The sequence below is a fragment of the Lithobates pipiens genome, unplaced genomic scaffold (genome assembly GCF_037356315.1).
Source record: "Lithobates pipiens isolate NorthernLeopardFrog02 unplaced genomic scaffold, aLitPip1_a1.2 Scaffold_30, whole genome shotgun sequence".
Taxonomy (NCBI): Eukaryota; Metazoa; Chordata; class Amphibia; order Anura; family Ranidae; genus Lithobates; species Lithobates pipiens.
The window spans coordinates 129,350,014-129,367,954 of NW_027507791.1; the positions used below are offsets into that span (position 1 = coordinate 129,350,014).

At 46.5% G+C, this 17,941-nt stretch overlaps 1 protein-coding gene across 1 annotated transcript in view; it reads left to right on the forward strand.

Annotated features, from left to right (window-relative positions):
• Positions 1 to 17,941, forward strand: part of LOC143942125 (cytoglobin-1-like) — a 58,669-nt gene that overhangs the window by 14,307 nt on the left and 26,421 nt on the right. The window lies entirely within an intron of this gene.

The following is a 17,941-nucleotide window of genomic DNA, read 5'->3' on the forward strand; positions in this document are numbered from 1 at the left end:
TAATTCCTTTTATGTGTATAATTGTGGCAGACTTTGGGGGTTGCAAGTTGCTGTTGACCCCAGAGGTGCATAATTACATTGAGGACTAGTGATGGACGAACTTCCGACGGGACGTTTCGCGAAAGCGGCCGATAGTTCCCGAACCGGAACGTTCGCGGCGGGCCCCATTGACTTCAATAGGAGGCGAACTTCGCAAACCTACAGGTCAAATTTGCAGCCACAAAATAATTAATAGCTGTGCAAACATAGTCCCACCACATGGCCAATGGCATAACACAAGTATGAGGTGAATCTGGGATCGACAACTACAAGCATTCTTTTTTTATATGGGAAATTGTTGTGACAATTCAGGACTGTAGAGCGCATGAAGGCAATGGAGGAGAGGGAAGGTCAGGGTAGGCAAAGAAGAGGGTGCAGGAGATGATCACCAGCAGCGTGACATACAGCAATGACACCTGCACCGTGATAGAGTCATCTGACACCAGCACCGTGATAGAGAGCACTGACATCAGCAGCGGGACATAAAGCACTAACACCAGCACCGTGATATACAGCACTGACAGCAGCACCGTGATAGAGAGCACTGACATCAGCAGCGTGACATAAAGTACTAACACCAGCACCGTGAAATACAGCACTGACAGCAGCACCGTGATAGAGAGCACTGACATCAGCAGCGTGACATACAGCAATGACACCTGCACCGTGATAGAGTCATCTGACAACAGCACCGTGATAGAGAGCACTGACATCAGCAGCGTGACATAAAGCACTAACACCAGCACCATGAAATGCAGCACTGACAGCAGCACCGTGATAGAGAGCACTGACATCAGCAGCGTGACATACAGCAATGACACCTGCACCGTGATAGAGTCATCTGACAACAGCACCGTGATAGAGAGCACTGACATCAGCACCGTGATAGAGAGCACTGACATCAGCACCGTGATATACAGCACTGACACCTGCACCGTAAGCAGCCCCAGGAGGAAGTCCGCATAGCACAGGGATGGTGTGAGCCCCTCATAATAAGCAGCCCCAGGAGGATGTCAGCATAGCACAGGGATGGTGGGAGCCCCTCATAATAAGCAGCCCCAGGAGGATGTCAGCATAGCACAGTGATGGTGGGAGCCCCTCATAATAAGCAGCCCCAGGAGGATGTCAGCATAGCACAGGGATGGTGGGAGCCCCTCATAATAAGCAGCTCCAGGAGGAAGTCAGCACAGCACAGGGATGGTGGGAGCCCCTCATAATAAGCAGCCCCAGCAGGAAGTCAGCACAGCACAGGGATGGTGGGAGCCCCTCATAATGAGCATAGCACAGGGATGGCGGGAGCCCCTCATAATGAGCATAGCGCAGGGATGGTGGGAGCCCCTAATAATAAGCAACCCCAAGAGGATGTCAGCATAGCACAGGGATGGTGGGAGCCCCTCATAATAAGCAGCCCCAGGAGGATGTCAGCATAGCACAGGGATGGTGGGAGCCCCTCATAATAAGCAGCCCAAGGAGGAAGTCAGCACAGCACAGGGATGGTGGGAGCCCCTCATAATAAGCAGCCCCAGGAGGAAGTCAGCATAGCACAGGGATGGTGTGAGTCCCTCATAATAAGCAGCCCCAGGAGGATGACAGCATAGCACAGGGATGGTGGGAGCCCCTCATAATAAGCAGCCCCTAGAGGATGTCAGCATAGCAAAGGGATGGTGGGAGCCCCTCATAATAAGCAGCCCCAGGAGGATGTCAGCATAGCACAGGGATGGTGGGAGCCCCTCATAATAAGCAGCCCCAGGAGGAAGTCAGCACAGCACAGGGATGGTGGGAGCCCCTCATAATAAGCAGCCCCAGGAGAAAGTCAGCACAGCACAGGGATGGTGGGAGCCCCTCATAATGAGCATAGCACAGGGATGGTGGGAGCCCCTCATAATGAGCATAGCACAGGGATGGTGGGAGCCCCTCATAATAAGCAGCCCCAGGAGGATTTCAGCATAGCACAGGGATGGTGGGAGCCCCTCATAATAAGCAGCCCCAGGAGGATGTCAGCATAGCACAGGGATGGTGGGAGCCCCTCATAATAAGCAGCCCCAGGAGGAAGTCAGCACAGCACAGGGATGGTGGGAGCCCCTCATAATAAGCAGCCACAGGAGGAAGTCAGCACAGCACAGGGATGGTGGGAGCCCCTCATAATATGCATAGCAGAGGTACAGCCCCAGGAGGATGTCAGCACAGCACAGGGATGGTGGGAGCCCCTCATAATAAGCAACCCCAGTAGAAATATGACACCGCTCAACCTCTTCAAAGAGGAGGGTACGGGCATAGAGTACGGTGTGCTTTTTTTGGACAAGGAAGTGAGCCAAATGAAGAAAGAAGGTCTCTGTGCTTGATTAAAAAAATAGTTTATAGACATATACATGGTCTACTGGTCACATGTGTTGAATTCCTCCGAGATCCATGCCTCATTTTTAGAAATGTGAGGTAGTTAATACTGTCGTGAGCTAGGCGAGTACGCTTATCGGTCACGATCCCCCCTGCTGCGCTGAACGTCCTTTCAGACAGGACACTGGATGAGGGGCAAGCCAACAGTTCGATTGCAAATTGGGCAAGCTCTGGCCAGAGGTCAAGCCTGCCCACCCAGTAGTTCAGGGGTTCATCACTCCTCAGAGCGTCCACAACGGCCGTTAACCCGATGTAGTCGGACACCTGACGGTCTAGGCGTTCCCTGATGCTGGATCCGGATGACACCTGTCGATGGGTCGGCTGAAAGAATGACCTCATATCCGAAGTCACCAACACATCTTCAAACCGGCCTCTTCTTGCAGGCGCTGTTGGATTGGTACCCGCAACTCCTTCTCTGGGAGTGGGAATTGCTCCTCTGCCAGCGCATGCAAAAGCAGAATGCAGCATTTCTCGAAGCAAGGCCTGGAAGTGCTCCATTCTGCCAGCCCTCTGTGACGGCGGTAACATTTCCGCCATTTTGTGTTTGTACCGGGGGTCTAAGTACGTTGCCACCCAGTACTGGTCCTTGATCCTTATGCTTTTTATACGGGGGTCCCTATTAAAACACTGGAGCATGAAGGCCCCCATTTGCACTAAAGTGGAAGCGGTGTGGTGGCCTGGCTCCTGCTCATCATCCAGGATAATGTCGTCCTCTTCATTCTCCTCTCCCCATCCACGCACAACAGGGATCCCAGAAAGGTTTAAAGCATGCTCTTCTTGCTCCTCCTCATCCGCCCCGGCACCATCCTCCTCTGACTCCTCTTCAGACTCCTGTTGTTGACTTGTCTCAGATAGAGTAGCCCCCCCTGGGAATTCATCCAGCATTGCGACTTCCTCATCTTCCCGCTCCTGCTCCTCCACGGCTTGATCAATGACACGACGCAATGCACGCTCCATAAAGAAGGCATAAGGTACCATGTCACTGATGGCGCCATGGCTGTGACTGGCCAGTTTGGTGATCTCCTCAAATGGCCGCAGAAGTCTGCATGCGTCGCGCATGAGCAGCCACTGGCGCAGTGAAAAAAACCCCAGCTCCCCAGAACCTGTTCTGCCGCAGAGTTCATACAGGTAGACGTTAACTGCACGTTTCTGCTGGAGCAGCCTATCAAGCATATAGAAGGTTGAGTTCCATCGCGTCGGGCAATCGCAAATAAGACGTCTGACCGGCAGATTGTGTCGCCGCTGAATGTCAGCAAGGCGAGCCATGGCCGTGTAAGATCTTCTGAAATGGGCCGAGATTTTCCTTGCCTGCCGCAAGATGTCCTGGACCCCAGGGTATTTGACAACGAATCGCTGAACGACCAAGTTTAAGACGTGTGCCATGCATGGCATGTGCGTGATTTTGCCCTGTTTCAATGCGCTAAGCAGATTGGCACTGTTGTCACACACCACTTTACCAACTGTCAAATTGAGCGGTGTTAGCCACTGATCTGCCTGTGAACGCAAAGCTGAAAGGAGTGCCGGGCCAGTGTGGCTCTTGGCTTCCAGGCACAACAGACGCAGCACGGCATGGCAACGTCTCACCTGGCATGTCGAATAGGTTCTGGGGAGCTTGGGCGGCACAGCGGAAGAGACGCTAGCAGCGGAAAAGGAGGAGTCAGCCGAGGAGGAGAGGGAGGAGGATGGAGTAGGAGGAGGAGGAGGAGAAGAGTCAGGCCTGCATGCAATCCGTGGCGGTAAAACCAAATCTACACGGTTGCCACGAGTTACATGCTTGACGGCCGTCAGAAGGTTCACCCAGTGGGCAGTAAAAGTGATATACCTTCCCTGCCCGTGTTTGCTAGACCACGTGTCTGTGGTCAGATGTATCTTGGCACCGACACTGTGTGCCAGAGATACATTCACTTGCCCCTGAACATGGCCATATAGCTCTGGGATGCCCTTCTGTGAGAAATACTTCCTTCCTGGGACCTTCCATTGTGGTGTTCCAATGGCCACAAATTTGCGAAAAGCCTCCGAGTCCACCAGTTTATATGGCAGTAGTTGGCGAGCTATGAGTTCTGACAAGCCAGCCGTCAACCGTTGGGCAAGAGGGTTATCCGGCGTCATCATTTTTTTACGCTCAAACATTAGGCCCATGGAAGCCTGCCTTTTTGCAGAAAAACGTGAGCTTGGCGTGATGGAAGGTGGAGTGGAGGACAATTGTGAGGAGAGAGGAGAAGGAAACGTATAAGACGAGGCTGGACGGTGAGAGCCTGGAGTGTGGCTTTGTGTGTTCCGTTGCTCCCACTGGGCTCGGTGATGGCTGCTCATGTGCCTTCTTAAGGCGGTCGTCCCTAGGTGAGTGTTGGGCTTACCGCGACTAATGTGTTGACTGCAAAGATTGCAGATGGCAACGCTATTGTCAGCAGCGGACACGTTAAAAAAATTCCACACTGCGGAGCCATGTGTCGGTGTCCTGGGAGCGCCAGATGTGACCGTACATGGTCGATGACTCGCTCCTGATACATTTGCAGTCTGCTTTGTCCCTCCTGTGTAATGTAAGTTATTCCTGCTTCTCCTCCCTATCTGCTGGTCCATATCTCCCTCTGAACTCCCCTCCTCTTCCTCTCTTGTGGGCACCCACGTGACATCACTAGACACGTCATCATCGACGTCACCTTCCCCACCACTATAAGTAGAGATCTCGGAGTAGGCAGCAACACCGGGGACCAACCTCCTCCTTGGGCTGATCTGGGTACTGTCGTCAGACTGCTGAGTAGCGGTTGTTGCTACCTCCTCTTCCTGATCCAATACCAAGAGTGGCTGCGCATCAGAAATGTCTTAATATGGATCGGAAAATAATTCCTGTGACTCAAGCGAAAGGTATGTGGTGGTGGTGGTGTTGTTGGCGGTAGTGTCTTTGGGGGTGCACATAGCAGAGAGTGAAGAAGAGGGTGCAGATCGAGAAGATGAGGAGGGTGCAGAAGAGTAAGGCTGAGTGAGCCACTCAACCAAGTCTGGTGCGTCCTTTAAAGTAATTGAACGCACCTTCTGCAACTTCCCACTTTGGCTCAAGCCTGTTGCTCCTGCCCTACCCCTACCACCCCTGCAGAAGGGCCTGCCTCTTCCTCTGCCTGTAATTTTTTAAATGACCCTGTGACAAAACTCTCAGTCCCTATACCGATGAAGGACTGCTGCAGTATAGGGCAGCGGTCAGCAGTAGTGCACCTCAACCCTATGTATTGTGGACCTATACCAGTCCTTATAGAATAGCAGACTGTACCTCACTCAACCCTATGTACTGTAGTACCCTATGCCTTACCTGTCCTTATAAGGACCTTTGTGGAACAAGTAGGTTGTGTGTGACTGATTAGCAGACTGTAGATCAGTCCCTATACCGATGAAGGACTGCTGCAGTATAGGGCAGCGGTCAGCAGTAGTGCACCTCAACCCTATGTATTGTGGACCTATACCAGTCCTTATAGAATGGCAGACTGTACCTCACTCAACCCTATGTACTGTAGTACCCTATACCTTACCAGTCCTTATAAGGACCTTTGTGGAACAAGTAGGTTGTGACTGATTAGCAGACTGTACCTCACTCAACCCTATGTACTACAGCACCCTACACCAGGTTATTACCAGTCCTTATAAGGACCTTTGTGGAACAAGTAGGTTGTGAATGATTAGCAGACTGCAGCAGAAGGGCAGCAGCCAAGTATAATATTCTTTCTATATTTGTAGAAAGAATATTATACGTGTACAAGCCTATTACCATACCACTGATACCAGTCCTGAAAAGAACCTTTGTGGACCTAATATAGTAACAGCTACTGATTAAACTGACCCTCACTGCCTCACACACTGCTTCCTGCCTGTCCCTATATAAACTGACAAAACAGAGGCTACTGGAACAATAACTGGAATAGCACTTTTGTGGACCTGATAGTAACAGCTAATAACTAAACTGACTGTCCCTACAGCAGACACACCGTCCTGTCCCTTTCTCTAAACTGACAAAAGACACTCAGGCTGCTGCAACAATCAGTAGCACAGCAAACCTATATACACCTAACACCTATACCAGTCCTGAAAATAACTTTTGTGTACCAAATAGCTAGCGATTCGGGTCACTGCAATCTCTCCCTGCTCCACACAGCAACCTCTCCCTATAGTGACATACAAAAGAATGTGAAATGGCCGCCGGATCGGGTGTATTTATAAGTTAGGGGGAATGTCCAAGTGTCCATGTGCTGTAATGTCTCAATTGGCTGCCCTGTACCCCATGATGGATGTGTCATCATAGGTCAAAGTTCTTTTACACAGTAAACACGGAAGTCCGCCAGGCGAACAGCGCCAATAGTCCGCCGAACGGGCAGACCGCGAACAGCCAAAATTCGCCGCGAAACGACCGCCGGGTGAACCGTTCGGCCATCACTATTGAGGACAGACATCTCTCTAAGAAGCAGCTGTACATGGTAAGAACTGCTTCTTATGGTCAATTATAGTCCTGCTTTGGCGTACTCTGCAGACAGTACAGTGTGTTTATACAGTATATAGGAAAATGTTTGCTCTCTTTCCTCCAGGACAAAATCAACAACCAGCACCTGTCCTATGGCTGGATATGTTTAAACTCCACATAGATCTCAGAAATCGAGCAGCCATAACATCCTTACCATTTAGTTTTGGATAATAACACTTTGCTGATAAATACATATTTATTTCATATTGGATAAAGTAAAAATGTTCATTAAGAATTTCCATAATGCATCATTGGGGTGTACACAAGCACATTTATAGATAAATTAGAGCTTTGGGCAACATTCAAACTCTGCTCCCCTATACTAGAATCCTGCAGGCCCTTTGACATTGTAGGTAGGTTGAAGTTGAGTCCACTCTGTGGGCCACTTAAAATTGCTGCCCGTTTACAATTGTTCCCACATGTAACACTGAAGATGGGAACCTGCTACACATGTAAGTGGGGAATTAGCGTGGCTGTATTATAGAGGGAAAAACACTGCATTGTATTGTAAATTAAGTAACTTTAATTGCCAGATAAGCAAGAGTGGAAAATTATATTTACAAAAGAGGAGTAAATGGCTCTCTTGTTGGCATATAAGGCACAGATTCACAGTCCATTCACCAAATATACAGAATGCAGCTCAGTAAACTGGCACTGTAGTTATTATTCCTCTATTCAGGCACATCAGTGGTATACAAGGCACATTTTGTTTACTTGCCATAGGCTGCTGCCCATAAGCAGGTTCCACAGATGCAGCAGAGATGATTTACCAGGAAAATACACTGTCTTAGATGAGCTTCTATCACAAGCATAGCAGCATCGCTGTTAGGCAGGACTCCTGAGGAACCCTGTTCTGTCCCTACAGGCTGGAACACTCTCCCTGAATAAGGCCTAACTTTCCCTCACAGGCAGTATACAGTGCCTTGCAAAAGTATTCACCCCCTTGGCTTATTATTTATTTTTAATTGGAATTATATGTGATGGATCAGAACACAATAGTCTAAGTTGGAGAAGTAAAATTAGAAAAATATATACATAAAACTATTTTTCAGAAAAGCCCATAAAAAGCTCTGGTGTAACCAATTGCCTTCAGAAGTCACATAATGAAATGATTTCCACCTGTGTGCAATCTAAATGGCACATGATCTGTCATTACATACACACACCTTTTTGAAAGGCCCCAGAGGTTGCAACACCTAAGCAAGAGGCACCACTAAGTCAGGGTTATGTTCTAAAAAAAAATCAAAATTTTGATGATCCCTAGGAGCACCATAAAATCTATCATAACCAAATGGAAAGAACATGGCACAACAGCAAACCTGCCAAGAGACGGCTGCACACCAAAACACATGGACCAGATAAGGAGGGCATTAATCAGAGAGGCAGCACAGAGACCTAAGGTAACCCTGGAGGAGCTGCAGAATTCCACAGCAGAGACTGGATATCTGTACATGGGACAACAATAAGCCATACGCTCCACAGAGTTGGGCTTTAGGGAGAGTGGCCAGAAGAAAGCCACTACTTTCAGCAAAAAACAAAATGGTACGTTTTTAGTTTGTGAAAAGGCATGTGGGAGACTCCCAAAATGTATGGAGGAAGGTGCCCTGGTCTGATGAGGCTAAAATTGAAATGCACTCCGTAGGAATCGGACGTACACCACTAAGATAGTGGACCCTAGGACTGACTGCTGTGGATAGTACCCAGGGAGGTTCAGGAAGCAGGTCCACTGGATCACTAACACAGATCCCAGTGGGAGCTAGAACATAGATTCCCCAGGGCGTGGAGTCTAAGAGCCAGCAGGTGTTCACCAGAGCCTATAGTGGTGAGGATGAACTGCGCTGCTGTCTGGCTGCAGGTCGCGGCCCCTAGGGTCTCACAGCTCACGCTCACAGTAGACTACAGGAGAATGAAGCAGCAAGCTGGAACAACAAGGATGGTAAAAGGATAAGGCAGAGGTCAGGGCAACTAGCAGACAGGAACAACAGAGTACACGACAAAGGTTCAGAGTCACAGGCAAACAGGGATAGTCGGGGACACACACAAAAGGTCAGGAGCAGACAGGAATAGTCGAGAACACGCAAAGGTCGGTAACAAAGACAAACGAAGAGCACACGGCAAGCAGGAAACAGGAAGCCAAACACACAATGAATACACAAAGGTTGATCAGCACCGCTGGCTTGCAGTGCACAGGCTAATATAGGGTTCCCTGATAGGGCCTGGGGTGGAACCATGCTTAGAGGAGAGGCTATAAAACAGCCAGGTGCGAGTGGCTGGCCTTTTAGTCACATGAGGAGAGGTAAGCTGACAGAGAAAGTTTACTGCATAACCATGACATTGAACTTTTGGCTATAAAATAAAACTCTATGTCTGGTGCAAACCTAACACATCACATCACCCAAAGAACACCAACCCCACAGTGAAACATGGTGGTGACAGCATCATGCTGTGGGGATTTTTTTCAACAGTCGGGACTGGGAAACTGGCCGGAGTTGAGGGAAAGATGGATGGTGCTAAATACAGGGATATTCTTGAGCAAAACCTGTACCACTCTGTGTGTGATTTGAGGCTAGGACAGAGGTTTACCTTCCAGCAGGATAATGACCCCAAACACACTGCAAAAGAAACAGTTGAGTGGTTTAAGGGGAAACATGTAAATGTGTTGCAATGGCCTAGTCAAAGCCTAGACCTCAATTCAATAGAAAATCTGTGGTCAGACTTAGATTGCTCTTCACAAGCGCAAACCATCCAACTTGAAGGAGCTGGAGCAGTTTTGCAAGGAGGAATGGGAAAAAATCCCAGTGGTTAGATGTTCATAGAGACTTATCCAAAGCAACTTGGAGCTGTGATAGCCGCAAAAGGTGGCTCTACAAAATATTGACCTTAGAGGGGAGAATAGTTATGCAAATTGCCTTTTTCTGTTATTTTGTCCTATTTGTTTGCTTCACAATAAAAAAAAAAAAAAAATCTTCAAAGTTGTGGGCATGTTCTGTAAATTAAATGATGCAAATCCTCAAACAATCCATGTTAATTCCAGGTTGTGAGGCAACAAAACATGAAAAATGCCAAGGGGGGTGAATACTTTTGCAAGGCACTGTAGCTTTCCTTCATTCATTCCACACACATCTCTCAAAGTGGTGGCTGGGTTCTCTTTTATATGGAAGCTAACAGAAAATGGTGGACAAAATCTCGAGACAACTTGGTACCAATCAGAACAAGAGGCTTCTAAAAGATGGCTGCTGGAGACAATTTAGAGAAAAGCTACGGCCTCAACAGGATTTCACAAAACAGCAGGAAAACACAAACACATTCTGAATATAATATGGCATTTCTGCATGAGAAAGTAAGTATGATACAATTGTAGTTCCACTTCTCCTCTCAGCCAGCAAGACTGTCCTTTCAGTTAGCATGTGTGTAGGTAGCCTCCTCACATACAGTTATGGAAGCGTTCTAAACTATTAAGATATTGGAAGGATATGATTACTGTTATTGACCAGACCTATACAGTACAAGTCCCATTTTATCCACGGATATGTCTCCTTGAGACACTGGATGAAGAACTGTATATGCCCGCTGTTTATATAGCTCTTACCTGGCCTCTGTACCTTCCCCGGAAATTAATAGCAAAGTACTGGTTTTCCCAACAATCCCTACCTGCCGTAAATGCATTGAACAACTAAATTCCATTCTAATATGGGAGAAAAAAAAATACCTATCAACACAGAAACTCCCCCCAAAAATGTATGAATATGTGATGTTGGCTTGATACACCAGGCTTAGCCCCCCCCCCCCCCCCCAGCAGTTAATGTTACTTTGCTGCAAATTTGCTGCAAATTTAACATATTTTACACCTACATACAAGAGTTTTGTGTCCTACCTTCAATAACTTCTGTTTTAGAGTTAACATTTCTGGGCTTCCTTTCTTTTTTTTTTTTGTAAAATCTTTTTTATTGAGTTTTTCATTGGCATACAAACTTGCCCACCCAGGGGCCAAACATTACCCAAACAAGGGGAAATATTCTGATGCGGCTACAGGCCACAGAAGGACACACCACATAACAAACAGTCTGCCTCTGAGGCAGCAACAGACCGCAACAGGGCAGACCAACACAAACATAACCTTATCTATCTATACCCCAATGTGGGGAGAGGTTAGCTCAGGAGATTCTGTACTCATTGTTATAATGACAGGATAATGTGACATAGGAGTATTTGGGTCAATCTACTATCAAACTGTAGCCATAATGTTAAACTATGGGTTATTTACTGTACTACATCAGTTGCCGTAGTGTTATCATCTAACCAGCAGGTCCACACCTTCTCAAATTTTTGTGGACATCCCCTGCTCGAGTAGGTGGCCTTATAGAGGGGCAAACTAGCGTTCACCAGGTTTTTCCAGAACTTGATGGGCTTCCTTTCTTTAGTCTTTGATATTGTAGTTACATAGTTACATAGTAGGCGAGGTTGAAAAAAGACACAAGTCCATCAAGTCCAACCTATGTGTGTGATTTTGTCAGTATAAAATTGTATATCCCTGTATGTTGTGGTCGTTCAGGTGCATATTTAATTGTGTTTTTAAATTATCGCTGCTCCCTGCTGAAACCATTTCATCTGGAAGAGAATTCCACATCCTAACCGCTCTTAGCCCTTGTACACACGGTCGGACATTCTGACAACCAAATCCGTTGGATTTTGTCCGACGGATTTTGTCCGACGGATTTTGTCTGACGCATTTTGTCTGACGGATTTTGTCCGAAACTGTTGCATACACACGGTCGGACAAAGTTGTCGGAAAATCCGATTGTACATAACGTGATGACGTTATTTCGTTACGACGGGACTACGTAGCCAATAGCTTTGGTCTAGGAATTTGATCTGAGCATACGTGGCACTTTGTCCATCGGAGTAGGCTACGCATGATCGGAGTATGTCCGATCGGAGCATTTTGTCGGAAAATTTTACCGGCAAGTTGGAAAAGTTGGTCCGTCGGATATTCCGACGGAAACAGTCCGATGGAGACCACACACAGTCGGAATATCTGACAAAACGGTCCGATAGGACACATTCCGTTGGAATCTCCAACCGTGTGTACAAGGGCTTACAGTAAAGAACCCTCTACACAGTTTAAGGTTAAACTGCTTTTCTTGTAGTTTCAGTGAATGGTCGCGTGTCTTACGAATTTCCCTTTTGCTGATTGTGGGGCCACCAGTACGGTATTTATACATTACAATCATATCCCCTCTCAAGCGTCTTCTCTGCAGAGAGAACAAGTTCAGTGCTTATAACCTTTCCTCATAACTAAGGTCATCAAGTCCCTTTATTAGTTTTGTTGCCCTTCTCTGGACTCTCGCCAGTTCCAGCACATCCTTCCGGAGGACTGACACCCAGAACTGGACAGTATACTCCAGGTATGGCCAGACCAGACTCACATGCCAATATTCTGAGCCATTGCTGAGCCTGCCATCTGCTAGGACCCCCAGGTGCTTTTCCCTCCTAGATTCCTCCAGAGCTTCTCCCCCCCAGGGAGTAGATTGCATTCGTATTTTTGCCAACCAAATGCATTATTTTACATTTTTCTACATTAAACCTCATTTGCCATGTAGTTGCCCACCCCATTAATTTGTTCAGATCTTCTTGCAAGGTTTGCACATCCTGCGGAGAAGTTTTTGCCCTGCTTAGCTTAGTATCGGCTGCAAATAGAGATTGAGCTGCTTATCCCTCCAGGTCTATTTTAGATTAAAAAATAGATAAATTAAATAGGATTGGTCCCAGGACAGAACCCTGGAGGACCCCACTTTCCACCCCAGACCATTCCAAGTACTCCCCATTTATCACTACCCTCTGAACTCGCCCCTGGAGCCAGTTTTCAATCCATGTACTCGCCCTATGGTCCATGCAAATAGACCTTACTTTGTACAGTAAACGTTGATGGGGAACTGTATCAAATGCTTTTGAAAAATTCAGATACACCACGTCTACGGGCCTTCCTTCATCTAGATGGCAGCTCACCTGCTCATAATAGAAGTTTAATAGATTGGTTTGGCAAGAACGATTCTTCCTGAATCAATGCTGATTACTGCTAATGATACAGTTGTCATTACTAAAATCTTGTATATAGTCCCTTATCATCCCCTCCAAGAGCTTGCATGCAATTGGTTTTCGGCTAACTGGTTTATAATTCCCAGGGAAGTAACTTGGCCCTTTTTTAATATTGGTACTACATTGGCTTTTCTCCACTCAGCTGGTACCATTCCAGTCAGTAGTCTGTTCGTAAAAATTAGGAACAATGGTCTGGCAGTTACTTGACTGAGTTCCTTAAGGACCCTCGGGTACAACTCTCCTGGTCCCGGTGAATTATTAATCTTAAGTTTCCCAAGTATATTTCTAATTACATTTTTCAAGTCTAATTATAATTCTGTCCTCTGTTAGCCATGATGCTGCATGATTCATGATTGTATTATCGCATGCTGAAGGTATATGTCTATGCTCTTTAAAGCCAGTCCACACCATAGAAACGCAGTCCAGATGCATTCCAGATGCTTTTTGTGTTCCCGTTTTTGATGCAGTCCAGTGCATTTTTTCCCCCCTCTTTTTTCTTAACCTTAAATAAGGATATGTGTGTTCCAGTGCAGGTTTTTGGTGCGTTCCATGGAGTTTTTGATGACTTTTACAACGTTCCAGTACAGTCCAGCTCAGGAAAAATGCAGCATGTTCTACTTTTTTTTCTGAAACTGCAAGCACTGGTGTGAACTATGCTATAACCTAATTTCCATGAGTTTTTGATGCAGAAAAAAGATGCACTGGACTGCATGTGGTGTGAACTGGCCCTTAGAGTTTACAACTCTCTTTGGGGTTTCTCCCACCATTCTGATTAATTCAAGTTTTAATAATCTTAACTTGCATTGTATAATACACAAAATTCTACACTGGATCTTCTTGTCATATGTCACATGGATTTTTCTGCATAATATCTGTTTTATTTCCTGTGTAGTTGTGACCATTGTCATGTATACAGTGTTTGATGTCCATGAAAAGTTATTTAATTACAAAAAAAATACTTTCCAGGTAGGAAGATACTTTCATTTTCTTTCTGGCAGAATCCCATATATATTCCTTGGGAGGATCTTAGCGGGTAAATTGGCTTCTGGCCATGGTAAGAGAAGCCACGAGGGAAAACGCTACCAAAGGGACAGACTTAATATTTCCTTTCCCCTCGATATAGGCACATAAGATATACCACCAGCCCCATAGAGACTTGCAATATTTGTCCGTATTAAGGATGTAATGTTTAACTGTGTCGGGGGTCTGAGCTCTGGAATGGTTGTGCCACCATTCCAGATTCTTTAGTAAAAAGTTAAACCATGTGCGGTCTCCATGTACATTTATTCAGGTATTGCAGTAGATCTGGAGAGAAAACCTAAGCTAGTTTTGTTTTCAACTGGCTGCTGAGCCTGAGGAGGATGGGGTCCAGCGTCTGGATACCCCTGGGAGTGGGGGAGTAAGATTGCGCAGCCAGGCAGGTGGAAGGGGTCCAGTTTCTGAAGAAAGGGGGTGTAGAAGAGGAGTGATGCTATGAAGAGAGGCATGATAGTAGATGAGCACGCTAGATGTGGCTGGCACTATATTTCTCAGGTGGGAACAGCAATGGGGACATGCTTTCCAACCTAATTAAAAAAAAATATTTTGAACAACTTGAATAAATGATGCACAACAATTCATGCCCAAAGAATAGGTTTTATTTATTTTTCCTGGAGAGATAACGCTAGGGAGAGGGAGGCTGGACAAGAGCAACATTATTTGGGGTTGTATTCTTCCTGGATTTCAGATGTAGCTTTTCCCGACTCTCTTGACTATCAATGGCATGGATCAGAGATTTCAGGGGCAATAGTACTGAATAGCATCCGAGTGACAACTCCCTCCCCAGTACTACTGCCTGGGGATTGTGAAGCTAAGAAGGGGGCTTGTGTTTAGGGGCCAGAAACACTATGATACACGTTGGCACCAATGATAAAGTCAGAGGCAGATGGAGTGTCCTAAAGAACGATTTTGGGGACTTAGGAGCTACATTTCAGAAAAAGGACCTCCGGTCTAAACTACGGTCTAAACTACGTAGCATGTTCACCAATGCCAGGAGCCTGGTGGACAAGATAGGTGAACTTGAGATGCTGTTGAATGAGGAGGATATAGATTTTTTTGGAATTTAAGAGACCTGGTTCAACAGCTCTCATGATTTGGCTGGCAACCATTTAAGTGTATTCCCTTTATCGCAGGGATAGGGAGGGTAAAAAAGGGGAGAGTTATGCCTATATATCAAGAATACTGTACAAGTAAATGTGAGAGATGACCTCAAGGGAGCTAGGGAGGAGGTGCAATCTTTATGGGTAGAGCTTCATGGGATGAAGCTAAGGAGAAAATAATACCGGGAGTATGCTATAGGCCCCCTAACCTGAGGGAGGAGGGGGAGATGGACCTTCTATCACAATTTGGATTAGCAGCAAGGATGGGAAGTGTTATCATAATGGGAAATCTTAATTATCCAGGCATAGACTCGGCGGAGGGAACCACGCATTTGTCTAAGGCTCGTCAGTTCCTAAATGTCTTGCAGGACAAGTTCATGGGTCAGATGGTAGATGCACCAACTAGAAACAAGACGTTACTAGATCTACTGATTACCAAAAATACAGACCTGATCATTGATGTGGAGGAAATACAGGGCAATTTAGGAAACAGTGATCACAGGTTAACTGGCTTCAGTATAAATCACACAAATAGGAAACACAAGGGGAACACAAAGACACTGAATTTCAAAAGAGCCAACTTTCCTAAACTACAAACCTTGCTAGAAGATATAAATTGGGATAAAATCTTAGAAACAAAGAACACGGAGAAGAGATGGGTTTGCGTTAAGAGCATATTAAATGAGAGCATTAGCCAGTGAATCCTGTATATATAAGGGCTCTTGCGCTGTATATAAAAAATGTAAGGCACAGTTCTATTCCAATAGGTGCAGCAAACACTTTATGAGTTGGCTCTCATTTAAATACACATAGAATAAAAGATGGTATTGCACTCCTAAATAAAACTCGACAGCTACTAAATACTCACTCTATATCTTAAAAAAGTGTCAAAGATATAATAGTATAAATAAATGGTGTAAAAAACAAAAAGGCAAACGTGCTTAACCACTTGGGATCCGCGCTATTGCCGAATGACGGCATTAGCGCGGACCTAGATTGCCGGGACTACGTCTATTGACGTCATCCCGGTTACGAGCGGCCTGCGCGCCCCCTGAGGGGCGCGCGCGGCGCGCTCTGTGATCGGCGAGTCCGTGAGACTCGCCTGATCACCGATCCGTGTAAGGGGTCGATCCCGACCCCTTATCACGTGATCAGCTGTCAGCCAATGACAGCTGATCATGTGATAAAACGGAGCCGGTAATCGGCTAGTATTCCTCCTCGCGCTGACAGCGCGAGGAGAAAAAAAAAAAGCCGATCGCCGGCGGCCGTGTTCGGGACATCAGTCCCGATCACGGCCAGCAATTCAAGCGGACACCTGCCCCCTGCCAGTGCCCACCTGCCACCCGCAGTGCCATCCTGAAATAAAGTAAGTGCCCCCCTGTCAGTGCCACCCAGCAGTGCCCATAGTGCCCACAGTGCCACCCAGCAGTGCCCACAGTGTCACCCAGCAGTGCCCACAGTGCCACCCACAGTGCCACCCAGCAGTGCCACCCACAGTGCCACCCAAAATCTGCCTCAAAGGTGCTGCACCCCAGTGCCGCCCATCAGTGCCCAGCAGTGCCGCCCATCAGTGCCCAGCAGTGCCGCCCATCAGTGCCCAGCAGTGCCACCTATCAGAGCCACCTATCAGTGCCACCTATCAGTGCCCATCAGTCCCATCTATCTGTGGTACCTATCAGTGCCCATCCGTGCCACCCATCCGTGCCACTTATCCGTGCCACCCATCCGTGCCATCTTATCTGTGCCCATCTTTGCCCATCAGTGCCGCCTTATCTGTGCCCATCGGTGCCGCCTTATCTGTGCCTATTAGTGCCGCCTTAACTATGCCTATCAGTGCCCACCAGTGCAGCCTATCAGTGCCCACCAATGCAGCCCATCAGTGCCCACCAATGCAGCCTATCAGTGCCGCCTAATCAGCGCACTTCAATGAAGGAGAAAAATGACCCGTTTGCAAAATTTTATAACAAACTATTAAAACATGATTTTTTTTTTTTTTTTTTGCATCTTTTTTTGTTTGTTTAGCAAAAAATAAAACTCCGAGCTGTAACTAAATACCACCAAAAGAAAGCTCTATTTGTGGGAAAAAAATGATAAAAATTTCATTTGGGTACAGTGTTGTATGACCGCGTAATTGTCACTCAAAGTGCATCAGCGCTGAAAGCTGAAAATTGGTCTGGGACTGAGGGGGGTTTAAGTGCCCAGTAAGCAAGTGGTTAATAAATCTAAAGTAATGATCTCAAGCGTGCTTAATAAATCTAAAATGATGATCTCAAGAAAAAATAGAACAAAGTGCATCTGTGCATAGCATATCAAAATATTAAGATAAAACTTGAAATAATATACAAATGATTCAAATATAGTTATAATTTATTAAACAAATATCAAGCTACTCACAAAGGTAGAGAAGGACAGAGCGCACAGCAAAACAGACCAACGAGCGTGTCGCTCGGGTGTAGGTGTCACTTCCGGTTTCCTACGCGTTACGTCACACAGTGATATTTGTTTAATAAATTCGATATTATTTTAATCTACTACACTATGGTGGACTCTATCTATTCCTTGAGTGTATATGCTGATAGTATCCACGGAGGAATTTGATGGATGACGGTGACGCTAGAGAAGTGTGAAGTTCCCCCCCTTGTCTATCTCCCGAATTCAAGTGTTCCTTATTAAAGGCTATCTCGCTGTATACCTTACAGCAGTAAGGTAATTACCTGGTGTGGCCAGCACTAACACGTGAAAATCACCTAAACGGAGAGAGTTGGCTTGG